The sequence below is a fragment of the Heptranchias perlo genome, chromosome 1 (assembly GCF_035084215.1).
Source record: "Heptranchias perlo isolate sHepPer1 chromosome 1, sHepPer1.hap1, whole genome shotgun sequence".
Lineage (NCBI taxonomy): Eukaryota > Metazoa > Chordata > Chondrichthyes > Hexanchiformes > Hexanchidae > Heptranchias > Heptranchias perlo.
The window spans coordinates 112158201-112171890 of NC_090325.1; the positions used below are offsets into that span (position 1 = coordinate 112158201).

The 13690-nt window shown below is 43.6% G+C and overlaps 1 protein-coding gene across 8 annotated transcripts in view; it reads left to right on the forward strand.

The window, feature by feature from the left end:
• Window positions 1–13690, forward strand: part of LOC137324931 (cytokine-dependent hematopoietic cell linker) — a 134161-nt gene that overhangs the window by 45166 nt on the left and 75305 nt on the right. For 2 of the 8 annotated variants that reach the window (XM_067989645.1, XM_067989674.1), the window contains exon 1: window positions 3960–4054. The exons of the other annotated variants lie outside the window; for them this stretch is intronic. The gene's annotated coding sequence lies outside the window, so the exon portion shown is untranslated. Of the gene's footprint in view, window positions 1–3959; window positions 4055–13690 lie in introns of those variants that run through there. 8 annotated transcript variants of the gene reach the window in all.

Consider the following 13690-nt stretch of genomic DNA (forward strand, 5'->3'; position numbering starts at 1 on the left):
ACCTGCCCAAACTGCAGGCAGCGAGAGGCGAGGCAATGCAGGAGAAGAGAGCAGCTGTTGTGGCTGCCCCAAAGGAAGCCAGACCCCTCCCCCTCCCCCCCCCCCACCGTGGCTCCCGTAAAAGAGCCAATGACCAGGAGGAGGACAAAAAGCAGGAAGGGAGCGTCGAGGAAACCAACCAAACCCCGACAGTCAACCCTGAGACTCTCCCTGAGCACGCAGTGTCAACGGAAGGTGACCCATGGGCAGGAGAAGGATGGACCACACAGGAAAAGAGAAAGAAGTCCCGTAAGACCAGTGGAATGAATGCCAAAGTTGGGACCAGCAGCAAGAGGTGCTTAGAATCCCCAACGGACAACAGTGACCACTTCTCGGCTGATGAACAGGAAAAAGGAAGAGGCAAAACACGACAATGACCAGGGACACACACAGCATGCTCCAGTTCCAGAAACCCGGGAGCAGCAACACCCAGCTCCGGGGCACCAGGAGCAGTGACGCGGAGAGCAAGGTCCCCCAACTCCGGGCAAGCAGAAGCAGCATGACAGTCGTGCAGAGCAAACAACCAGTGAAAACCGAGGAACCGGACCTGGTCATGGATCGCACGGGCACATCACCCCACGAGAACCCCCGACAACCCCTGAGCGCGGACACTCCCCCAAAGGAGGAAAGGCCTTGTACCTCAGCCTAAGGACCATCCAGCAGTTTGTGCACACCACGCAAATGCAGGATCCGGACCAAGGATTGGAAATGGAGGGAAACGTAGAACCCAGACTGATGTAATTGTAGGACCTTAATGTTTGTCCTTTTTGTATTTTTAAAATGTCTTTAAAAATTACATCAATAAACATGCGTAGTATTAAATCGACTACGCAGTGTGCTGTGACCCTGAACTACCTGTCCAGGGTCAAGGGGGACCTGCTGTTCTTGCAGGAGTGCGGGATACCTCAGCAACTGCAGGCAGTGGTCACGCATGTGGACCTGGAGCACTGTGTGCAGTTTTGGTCTCCTTATCTAAGGAAGGATACACTTGCCTTGGAGGCGGTGCAACAAAGGTTCACTAGATTGATTCCTGGGATGAGAGGGTTGTCCTATTGAGTAGAATGGGCCTATACTCTCTGGAGTTTAGAAGAATGAAAGGTGATCTCATTGAAACATATAAGATTCTGAGGGAGCTTGACAGGGCAGATGCTGAGAAGATATTTCTCCTGGCTGGCAAATCTAGAACTAGGGGACATAGTCTCAGGATGAGGGATTGGCCATTTAAGACTGAGATGAGGAGGAATTTCTTCATTCAGAAGGTTGTGAATCTTTGGAGTTCTCTACTCCAGAGGGCTGTGGATGCTGAGTCATTGAGTATATTCAAGACTGAGACAGATAGATCGATAGATTTTGGGGCAATAAGGGAATCAAGAGATATGGGGATTGGGCGGGAAAGTGGAGTTGAGGTCGAAGATCAGCCGTGATCTTATTGAACGGCGGAGCAGGCTCGAGGGGCATAATGGCCTACTCCTGCTCATGTTTCTTATATAAGCCTCCCTTTTCACCTCTGAGGCCTTAAAGATCATCTTCTGGTCCAAAGTCCGCTCCATGGAGCAGGGCGTGAAATGCTCGTTCTTTTTCTTCCAGAAGCTTCACAGAGAGACTTCTGATCAGCAGCCTGAAGGAGGAAGACAGCTCGGAGACGCCGTCGCAGGCTGACATTTTGAAGGATCAGCAAGTCTTTTTATGCCGGGCTGCATGACACGAAACCCACAGACAGCACGGCCTCCCAGTCCTTCCTGTCCTCTATCATGGAGGTCTTAAAGGACAGCGAGCGGGAGGGCATGGATCAGCCACTGACTTTGGACGAGCTGATAAAGGCCGTCCGGTCCTTAGAGAAGAGTAGACCTCCCGGAAATGATGGCTTATTGGTGGAGTTGTACTCGGCTCTGTGGGACTGGATAGGCCCAGACCTACTGGAAGTGTACGAGGGTATACTTCTAGCAGGTAACATATTAGAGTCCATGAGGAAAGGCATCATCACCCTCATCTACAAGTGGAAGGGGGAGAGGGAAGAAATCAGAAATTGACGACCCGTTTCCTTGGTAAATGTCAACTACAAGATTCTGTTTAAGGCCATCGCCAACAGGCTCAAGTCTGCTCTGGAGCGGGTGATCCACCCGGATCAGACCTGTACTGTATCCGGCAGGAAGATCTTTGATAGCCTTGCACTGCTCAGGGATACGATCGCCTACGTGCATGACAGAGGGTTGAACACCTGCCTCATCAGCCTGGACCTGGAGAAGACCTTTAACAGAATATCCCACACATACATGATGAACGTTCTCTCCAAAATGGGGTTTGGGGAGGAAATCTGACTGCTCTACGCGTACAATGTCCGTAGCACAGTCCTTGTCAACGGGTGGGAGTCGGAGACCTTTCCAATCAGATCTGGAGTCAGACAGGGCTGTCCTCTCTCCATGGTCTTGTTCGTATTTGCATTGAACTGTTTGCCACGTCCATCAGGGAAGGACGCAGGTATCAGGGGGGTGACAATCCCAGGCAGCAGAGGCTGTCAGGTTAGTATCTCCCTGTACATGGACGATGCAATCGTCTTTTGTTCTGATCAGCGGTTGGTCCACAGACTAACGGACATCTGCGACCGTTTCGAGCTGGCCTTAGGGGCCAGAGTGAACTGCAGTAAGAGCGAGGCCATTTTCTTTGGCAGGTGGGCGACCCAATCCTTTGTCCCCTTCACCGTCAGGTCCGACTCCCTTAAGGTGCTACGGATCTGGTTTGGGGGGGCCCCAGGCCTACACCAAGAATTGGGAGAAATGGATCACCAAGGCCAAACAGAAGCTTGGTATGTTGGGTGGGGGGGGGGGGGGGGAGGGAGGCACTCCCTTTCCATGGCTGGCAGGAATCTAGTGATAAGGTGTGAGGTGCTTGCGGTGTTGCTCTATGTGGCCCAGGTCTGGCCCATTCCCCACCGCTCTGCCATCACAGTCACCCAAGCTATCTTCCACTTTGTCTGGAGGTCCAAGGTGGACCACCTCCAAAGGGACACCATGTACAAGACCCCTAGACAAAGGGGGGGAAGAGCATCCCCAATGTCGCCCTGATCCTGAAGGCCACCTTTGTGTGTGGCTACTTCAGGATGTGTGTAGAGATCCATTATGCAAACACAAAATGTTACTACGTGCTGAGTTTCAACACACTGAGAAGGCTGGGTCTAGCCACGCTGGCCGAGCAGACGCAGGATGTCCTGTCCCAGGTGGAGAAGTTCCTGAAGAGGAACACTTTCGGCCAGTGGAATTTTCCATCTCATTAAGGAGCACGATGGAAGACAAGGAAATGAAAATCTATCCGGTCCAACCCTGACCCTACAAGCGCAAAGCTTCTTTTGGCTGGTTGGGGTGTAGTACTGAAGAAGGTTACCAGCCCGCTGACTGAAAGAGAAAGTGTGCAGCAAGTAGAAAGGTCAAAATGAAAAAAAAAATTAAAACCAGCAATTTGTTTTTAAGTTTAAAATTTCAGATTCAGTATTGTTGGAGATGTATTTTAAGTCTAATTACCATTAAATGTCAGTAAGATTGCTCCTAAAATAATGTTGCACTAAAGCTTAAAAACAAGTTTTTTTCTTCTTTGTTTCAGTGATATTTGTACCACCAAAATCTAACAGTTTCAGTGGTTAACTGGCATTATTGTTTCACCAGAAGGTTAAATACGGGTTAAATTGACTGATGTTAGTACTTTTAAAAATAAGGCATAGTTTGGCTATTTGACTGGGCTTTTCTTTCAGGTGAAGTGACATGATTGTTCTGTAATGTGGGAGTTGGATTATTGTGGTCTGAGTCAGTTTGTGAGCAGAGGCTGATCAGAAGCAAGAGGCTATTCTGTCACTAGCAGGAAATGACAAAGATATGGGAAACTACAGGGGGGAAACTACAGGAGTCTCATTCGTACTAGTACATAAGTGAATTGTGCCTCTCCAATAACAAAGGGTATCTGTGCAGCGATTTTCTGTTTAATTAGTCAAAAATGAGAAAAGGCTAACCTCAAGAAATTGTCACAGGTAAGCTATGACAGGGAATGTTCTTCATGGAATTTATTTTTTATTTTTCAGAATGTTACAATGCTTTACTCATTGGTGCAGTATAGTATATTTTTTATATACAAGATACATTGAAATATCTAGTTTGTTGACATTATTGTGAGTATTGGTACAATAGTGTTACGTGCTTCAGAATCAAGGTGTTTTGTTGGTCAACGATCAATGAAAGACATTTTGGGTTGGGATTCCTGGTAATGTAATCCCCCTCATGTATTATTCCCATCTATTTCTCAGCGCAATGAGTAGTGGATCTACTGAAGGGGGTCTTCTTGTATAAGGATTCAGAAAGAGGATACTTTGTCCTTAAGGGCTGTTGGCCCTGAATTTCCATGGGGTCCTCCCAATCTCCTGTTGTAACTTGAGTGGAAAATTGGTGGAACTCCCAGAGAAATGGCGTAAGTGGCCATTGCTAACCACTCAAACCGTTTCTCGGGGGATTCTGTCGATCTTCCGCTGGAGAAGTCCTCACAGAAATCCCTGGCTGTAAGTATTGCGCACAGAATAATACATCAGCTAAATTATATGCAGTATATGCAAAGATAAAAGGGGTGATTCTGTGACCCTGAGCTCTCTGCAACGAAACACACGTGCGAGGAGTGTTTTTCAGAGAATTGGACTAAAATGTTGAATCCTTATCTCCAACCTGCACACCCTGCAAATCTGGTTCTTCGCTGGGAGTGTAGGAACATGGAATTACCCTGTAAACCTCTGGAGAAATTATAATCCTTCAAGTGCTAAATCAAGATGTATCAAAAATATTTATTAAATTTATCATTGTGGTTTATGTTATAAGTTCTACATATTCTATTTATCATTCTGGTACTGCATATGTTTATTAATATTATTCATATAATACTGTGTATATTATATTTATTATTATAGTACTGTGCATATTTAATATAATACTGTATGTTATATTTATTATTGTCGTGTATATTATTTATATTATCTACAAAACCTGATTAGAGTGCATTGATTGACATGACTTAAAGGTCCCCATTGTATGTTAGCTCCAGTTGTTGTGACATAAAATCATCAAAATAGAAAGTTAATTGGGGAGCAAATACATTCCAGTCTGCCTTCGAAACTCTGTTTTGCTTCTGGCTCTGCATTTAAAAAGGTAATCGGTTACATTTAGCATGACTGGGGCTTTGATAATTAAAAGACCATGTCAGCTTTTCAAATATACACAATTTTATCTTATTATACATCTATATATATCTGGAGAGACTTGAGAACCTGGAATTGTTCACCTTAGAGCAGAGAAGGTTAAAGAGAGCTTTTATGGGGGCTTTTGATAGAGTAGATAGGGTGAAACTGTTTCTGCTGGCAGGAGGGTTGGTAACCAGAGGACATGAGTTTAAGATATTTGGCAAAAGAACCAGAGGGGAAATGAGGAGAAATTTTTTTCGCAGCGAGTTGATATGACCTGGAATGCACTGCCTGAAAGAGTGGTGGAAGCAGATTCAATAGTAACTTTCAAAAGGCAATTGGATAGAAACTTGAAAAGGAAAAATTTGCAGGGCTATGGGGAAAGAGCACAAGAGTGAAACTAAGTGGATAGCTTTTGCAAAGAGCCAGAACAGAGACAATGGGCTGAATGGCCTCCTTTTGTGCTGTATGATTCTATGATATATATATAAAACCACGGTCAGATATTTTTGCAAGCAGTTATTATGGACTGAAATCAGAGACGTTCTGACCCACAGGATATTTATTTTAGTAATATATATATATATATATATATATATATATATATACACATATATATATATATCCCTGTCTGATGCTTTGCTCCCTAGACTCCAATAAGATTTCTGATCCTGATGATGCCCCATCCATCATCCTCAGATGTGTGTCTCCAAACATATCCCTGAACCGACCTAGCTTTCAAATCTCTCTTATTCCATTTTCCTTTACTTAAGAATGTTTTGTTTCTTTCAATTTTTCAAATTGGGTTCCTCTTTCACACCAAATACTACCTTTCCCCTCAAGGACTCTTAATTTTCCATAAAGCCTCAATCCATTTAAGATTTGAATAGTGTCACCATATCAGTGGAAGTTTTTTTTAACATTATCATTGCAGTCTTAGAAAGTATACAAGAAAAAAAAGTTCCAGCTTCCAACCTCTCCTTTGCATCTCTCCCTATCTTATCCATGCTACTATGGTCAGTGTGCCTCTGAATATTCCTTTTTATTAGGAAACATAGGAATATAGGAACAGGTGTAGGCCATTCAGCCCCTCGTGCCTGCTAAGCCATTTGATAAGATCATGGCTGATCTGTGATCTAACTCCATATACCTGCCTTTGGCCCATATCCCTTAATACTTTTGGTTGCCAAAAAGCTATCTATCTCAGATTTAAATTTAGCAATTGAGCTAGTATCAATTGCTGTTGGCGGAAGAGAGTTCCAATTTCCTACCACCCTTTGTGTGTAGAAATGTTTTCTAATCTCGCTCCTGAAAGGTCTGGCTCTAATTTTTAGACTGTGCCCCCTACTCCTAGAATCCCCAACCAGCGGAAATAGTTTCTCTCTATCCACCCTATCTGTTCCCCTTAATATCTTATAAACTTCGATCAGATCACCGCTTAACCTTTGAAACTCTAGAGAATACAACCCCAATTTGTGTAATCTCTCCTCGTAACTTAACCCTTGAAGTCCAGGTATCATTCTAGTAAACCTACGCTGCACTCCCTCCAAGGCCAATATGTCCTTCCGAAGGTGCGGTGCCCAGAACTGCTCACAGTACTCCAGGTGCGGTCAAACCAGGGTTTTGTATAGCTGCAGCATAACTTCTGCCCCCTTGTACTCCAGTCCTCTAGATATAAAGGCCAGCATTCCATTAGCCTTACTGATTATTTTCTGCACCTGTTCATGACACTTCAATGATCTATGTACCTGAACCCCTAAGTCCCTTTGGACGTCCACTGTTTTTAACTTTTTACCATTTAGAAAGTACTCTGTTCTATCCTTTTTTGATCCAAAGTGGATGACCTCACATTTGTCTACATTGAATTCCATTTGCCACAGTTTTGCCCATTCACCTAATCTATCAATATCACTTTGTAATTTTATGTTTTCATCTACACTGCTTACAATGCCACCAATCTTTTTGTGGAGATGCCGGTGATGGACTGGGGTTGACAATTGTAAACAATTTTACAACACCAAGTTATAGTCCAGCAATTTTATTTTAAATTCACAAGCTTTCGGAGACTTCCTCCTTCCTCAGGTAAATGTTCCTGAGGAAGGAGGAAGTCTCCGAAACATTTACCTGAGGAAGGAGGAAGTCTCCGAAAGCTTGTGAATTTAAAATAAAATTGCTGGACTATAACTTGGTGTTGTAAAATTGTTTACAACCAATCTTTTTGTCATCGGCAAACTTAGATTTGAGACTTTCTATGCCTTCATCGAAGTCGTTAATAAATATTGTGAATAATTGAGGCCCCAAGACAGATCCCTGCGGGACTCCACTAGTCACATCCTGCCAATGTGAATACTTACCCATTATCCCTACTCTCTGTCGCCTTTCGCTCAGCCAATTTCCTAACCAAGTCCGTACTTTTCCCTCGATTCCATGGGCTTCTAACTTAACTAACAGTCTCTTATATGGGACCTTATCAAATGCCTTCTGGAAGTCCATATAAATAACATCCATTGACATTCCTCTGTCCACTACTTTAGTCACCTCTTCAAAAAATTCAATCAGGTTTGTCAGGCACGACCTACCTTTCACAAATCCATGCTGGCTCTCCCTGATTAACTGAAACATTTAACGTTCAGTCACCCTATCCTTAATTATAGACTCCAGCAATTTCCCCACAACAGATGTTAGGCTAACTGGTCTATAATTCCCAGGTTTCCCTCTCTCTCCTTTCTTAAAAAGCGGAGTGACATGTGCAATTTTCCAATCTAGAGGGACAGTTCCTGAATCTAGAGAACTTTGAAAGATTATAGTTAGGGCATCTGCAATGTGCTCACCTACTTCCTTTAAAACCCTGGGATGGAAACCACCTGGTCCTGGGAATTTGTCACTCTTTAGTGCTATTATTTTCTTCATCACTGTTGCTTTACTTATGTTGATTTTATCGAATTCCTGTCCCCGATTCAATATTAGTTTTCTTGGGATTTCCGACATGCTATCCTCTTTCTACTGTAAATACTGACGCAAAGTAATTGTTCAACATGTCCGCCATTTCCCCATTGTCAATGACAATATCCCCACTTTCAGTTTTTAAGGGGCCAACACTACTCCTGACCACCCTCTTTTTCCTAATATAACTATAAAAGTTATTCGCATTGGTTTTGATATCCATTGCAAGTTTCTTTTCATACTCTCTTTTTGTAGCTCTTACTATCTGTTTTGTGACCCTTTGTTGATCTTTGTATCTTTCCCATTCGCCAGGATCTATGCCATTTTTTGCCTTTTTGTATGCCCTTTCCTTATGTCTTATACTGTCCCTTACCTCTTTAGTTGTCCATGGCTGTTTTTTTTGGCAAGTAGCGTTCTTGCCCCTCAGGGGTATAAACTGATTCTATATCACGTTAAATGTTTCTTTAAACATTTCCCACTGATCATCAGTCGTTTTACCCATTAACAGATTTGCCCAGTTTACTGTGGACAGTCTCTGTCTCATCCCATTGAAGTCGGCCTTACCCAAGTCTAGAATCAAAAACTACATTGAACTCGATCATGTTATGATCGCTATTGGATAGATGTTCACGCACAGTTAAGCTGTTAACTAAATCTGGTTCATTACTCATTACTAATCTAGTATGGCTTGCCCCCTTGTTGCCTCTAAGACATACTGCTGTAGAAAACTATCCCGGACACACTCAAGAAATTCACTACCTTTCTGACAGTTGCTAGTCTGCTTTTCCCAATCTATGTGAAGGTTAAAGTCCCCCATTAAGACCACTATGCCTTTGTTACACGCTTGTCTAATCTCTGCATTTATACAATCTAGCACTTTAGAGCTGCTGCCAGGGGTCCTATATACAACTCCCACTATAGTCTTAGATCCTTTCCTATTTCTCAATTCAACCCATGAGGTCTCTGTTGGCTGCTTACCTCTCGTTATATTCTCCTTTATCATTGAAGTAATTTCATCTCTAATCACTGAGGCTACTCCTCCCCCTCTTCCATTTTCCCTATCTCTCCTGTGGACCTTATAACCCGGTATAATTAGTTCCCGATCCTGACCATCCTGCAGCCATGTCTCAGTGATAGCTATCATGTCATACCCTCCCATTTGAATTTGAACCTGTAGCTCATTTAATTTATTCCTTATACTCCGTGCATTTGGATATAGAACTCTTAGTTGGGCCACACAACCTAGCCTGACCTTCAGCTTTGATGCTGGGTTAATTGCCTTACGCCTTCTAGTTTTCACTTTATCTGTAGTGCCTAAAGTACACTTTCTTTCCGCTGCTCTACGCTTTTCCCTTTCACTTGTTCTTGAACAACTGTTTGTACTGTTTGTATTGTAAATTTCCCCTGGGTCTTCCCTCTCTTGCTTCTCTCAACTTTACTCCCTTCTGACTCCCCGCTCAGGTTCCCATCCCCCTGCCACTCTAGTTTAAACCTTCGCTAACAGCACTAGCAAACACCCCCGCGAGGACATTGATCCCAGCCCTGCTCGGGTGTAACCCATCCTGCTTGTACAGGTCCCACCTTCCCCAGAACCGGTCCCAATGTCCCAGGAATCTGAATCCCTCCCTCCTACACCATCCCTGCAGCCACACATTCATCCTGTCTATTCTCCTGTTCCTATACTCACTAGCACATGGCACTGGTAGTAATCCTGAGATCACTACCTTTGAAGTCCTGCTTTTTAATTTATCTACTAACTCCTTAAATTCACCTTGCAGGACCTCATCCCTTTTTTTACCTATGTCGTTGGTACCGATATGGACCATGACTACTGGCTGTTCACCCTCCCCCTCCGGAATGTTCTGCAGCTGCTCCGTGACATCCTTGACCCTAGCACCAGGGAGGCAACATACCATCCTGGAGTCACGTTTGCGGCCACAGAAACGCCTATCTGTTCCTCTTACAATTGAATCCCCTATCACTATAGCCCTGCCACTCTTCTTCCTCCCCTCCTGTACAGCAGAGCCACCCGTGGTGCCCCGAACTTGGCTCTTGCTGCTTTCCTCTGATAAGCCATCTCCCCCAACAGTATCCAAAGTGGTATATCTGTTTGAGAGGGAGATGGCCCCAGGGGACTCCTGCTCTACCTGCCTAGTCCTTTTACTCTGCCTTTCCTTTCTGCCTGTATAATCTTTACCTGCGGCGTGACCACCTCACTGAACATGCTATTCATGATAGTCTCAGCATCGCGGATGCTCCACAACGAATCCACCCGCAGCTCCAGCTCCGAAATGCGGTTAGCCAATAGCTGCAGCTGGACACACTTCCTGCACACACGGTCGCCAGGAACACTGGTAGTGTCCATGACTTCCCACATAGTGCAGGAGGAGAATATCACGGGTGTGAGCTCTGCTGCCATGACTTGCCTTAGATTTACACCGCGTTCACCTCTCAGACTCTCCTCCCGCTCTCGGTCTCTCCTTTTTATACTGTGCTAACCTCTCGGACTCTCCTGCCTCACCTGTGACGTCGCACAGTAGTTTTCTCTTGTTGCAGGTCTGCTGCTGCTTTTATTCCCCACTCTGTCCTCTGCTGCTCAGGTCCGCCACCGCTCTGCGGAAAAAGTTAGGAAAAGCAAGGCAAAGCAGCACCTCCTTCCCCCACTTCACCAAACTCCCACACTCACCAAACTCTCAGCTGTCTCACTCTGTGCCCGCCGCACTCAGTGCAACCGGCACTAACAGGCCCCTGTATTTCTACTGTTTGTGACTCAGATGAGTCAGGCCTGCTCCTCTAGCTAACCAATTAACTAACTACAGCAGCTCTCTCTGCTGAAGCCTTCTAACCTGTAAATACACTGTTATCATACATTCTCATTATGTTCAAATCCAGATTCACCAGTCTCCTACTCTCACTCATTTTTTCACAAGACCTCAAAATTGTGGAACACCTTACCTCCCATGGTGTTTCCTTCCTCTTACAAACTTCAAGCTTTTAAAACACAAGTTTGGCATCACTTATTCATTACTTCACAATGTACCTCGTGTTATCTTTTAGCTGTCAGCCGTGGTTCAGTGGTAGCACTCTCGTCTCTCAAGTCGTAAAGGTTGTGGGTTCAAGTCCCACTTCAGAGTGTTCAGCAGAAGACCTAGTGCTGATACTTCAGTGCAGTACCTAAGTGAGCATTGCATTGTCGGAGGTGCCATGTTTTGGATGAGATGTTAAACCGAGGCCCCGTCAGGTGAATGTAAGAGATACCATGGCACTATTTTGAAGAAGAGCTGGGGAGTTCTCCCCAGTGTCCTGGTCAATATTTATCCCTCAAACAACATCACTAAAACAGATTATCGGGTCATTATCTCATTGCTGTTTGTGGGACCTTGCTGTGTGCAAATTGGCAGCTGTATTTCCTACATTATAACAGTGACTACACTTCAAAAGTACTTCATTGGCTGTAAAGTGCTTTGGGACATCCTGAGGTCATGAAAGGCACCATGTAAATGCAAGTCTTTCTTTCTTTTTACTACTTTCAACTTTGGTTGTTTCTTACACCTTAACCTTGATTTCTTAATAATAAAAATGTTTTAATGTTATTGTTTCAGTGGATTCACAGATTGTTAAGCATTGTGTAGAAAGCTCCTTGTTCGTTTGGTTGATACATTCTCTTTACAATGTGAAACTGATTCATACAGAACAAGGTGGTTCTAGGTTTAATCCTGTTCTTTGCTAAGTCAGATGATCTCAACCAACCAAATACATATAGCCTCAGCATTCCTGGCTCCTGGACTACGGAAGAATAAAGAAAATCATCCAAGGTTCCCAGCCCTAATCAATATCCAGTGACTCTTGCTGCAAAGTATATATGTGTAAAAGTCAGGTGAAAACAGGATTGGGCTCAGATGTGGTGCCTTTCATAGTTGATTAGTTTACTGACACTGACTATCCATGCTCACACATGAAGAATGGCCTCTTGCGCAAGATACCAGCCAGGATCCTGGGAAATGCATGCCAATATGAGTTAGCATCATCAGTAAAGGAGCGGAGTAAATTGGAATTCAATAGAAATATTCAGCTCTAAAGAACTGCATAGCAACTTGATAAATCACGCTGTTCTCCACTGCTGTTTATATTGAAATCTGAACTCGAATTGTCTTGACTGAAAAAGGCAGCAGTTATCTCCAGTGACTCATCACAGTTGCTAACCTGTTCCTCGTGGTGAGAATGAGAGTCATATGGGAGGAAAAATAAAAATACATTTCTGACAAGAGGTTCAATTCAGAACGATGTCCATTATTCCATTATAGAATTATATTCACAGATTCACTAATATCCTCCACCTGATTTGCAAGTGATTTTAAGAGCCATTGAACCTAAAGTGGTATATGAAAGAAAAAGAAAGAACTTGCATTTGTATAGTATCTTTGATGTCCACAGGACGTTGTAAAGTGCTTCACAGCCAATGAATTAGTTTTGAAATGTAAATTGTAAACAATTTTACAACACCAAGTTATAGTCCAACGATTTTATTTTAAATTCACAAGCTTTCGGAGGCTACCTCCTTCCTCATTTTCATATCGTTCACCTGAGGAAGGAGGTAGCCTCCGAAAGCTTGTGAATTTAAAATAAAATCGTTGGACTATAACTTGGTGTTGTAAAATTGTTTACAATTGTCAACCCCAGTCCATCACCGGCATCTCCACATTTTGAAATGTAGTCACTGTTGTTATGCAGGCAAACGCTGCAGCCAGTTTGAACACAGCAAGGCCCTACAAACAAAACATGAGATGAATGACCAATAAATCTGTTATATTGGTGTTGGTTGAGAGATAAATGATACTGGAGAAATCCCCTGCTCTTCTTCAAATAGTGCCATGAGATCTTTTAATCCATCTGAACCAACGAACTGGACCTTGGTTTAACATCTCATCTGAAAGGTAGCACCTCTGACAGTGCAGCACTCCCTCAGTGTCAGCCTAAAATATATGCGCAAGTGCTGCAGTAGGATTAGAACCCACAACCTTCTGACTGAGGTGAGAATGCTAGCACTGAGACAAGCTGACACTTCCAATAAGTTTTCCTGTATAGAATTGCATTCTTGTGAACAATGCTCAAATGGCACACTGGTCAAGTGTTTTGATACACTTGAATGTTACAGCGCAAACTCGGGTGAACCATTATTTAGGGAATCATCTTGTAAATGTTTGCCCGTTTCTCTCAACTCATGAAACTTCACTGATGACGAAGAAGAAAGTTTGTTGTAACGGGGGGGTTGTACTAACAGCTTTCAGTGTAAATGAGATTGCACTATATATAAATTGTGACCTGTAGATCTGAAAGAAAATCAATGCACTGATAAAAAGTGTCATGGAGATGAAAAACTATTGGCAGTGAATTATAGTATTCATTGGGAACAATCAAGGGGTCAAAGTGACTGGTGAGGCTGGGGTTACTGCACCAGCTAATAGAGGTGGGTTGCAATGACAGCTAAGTGACTGCAATGCT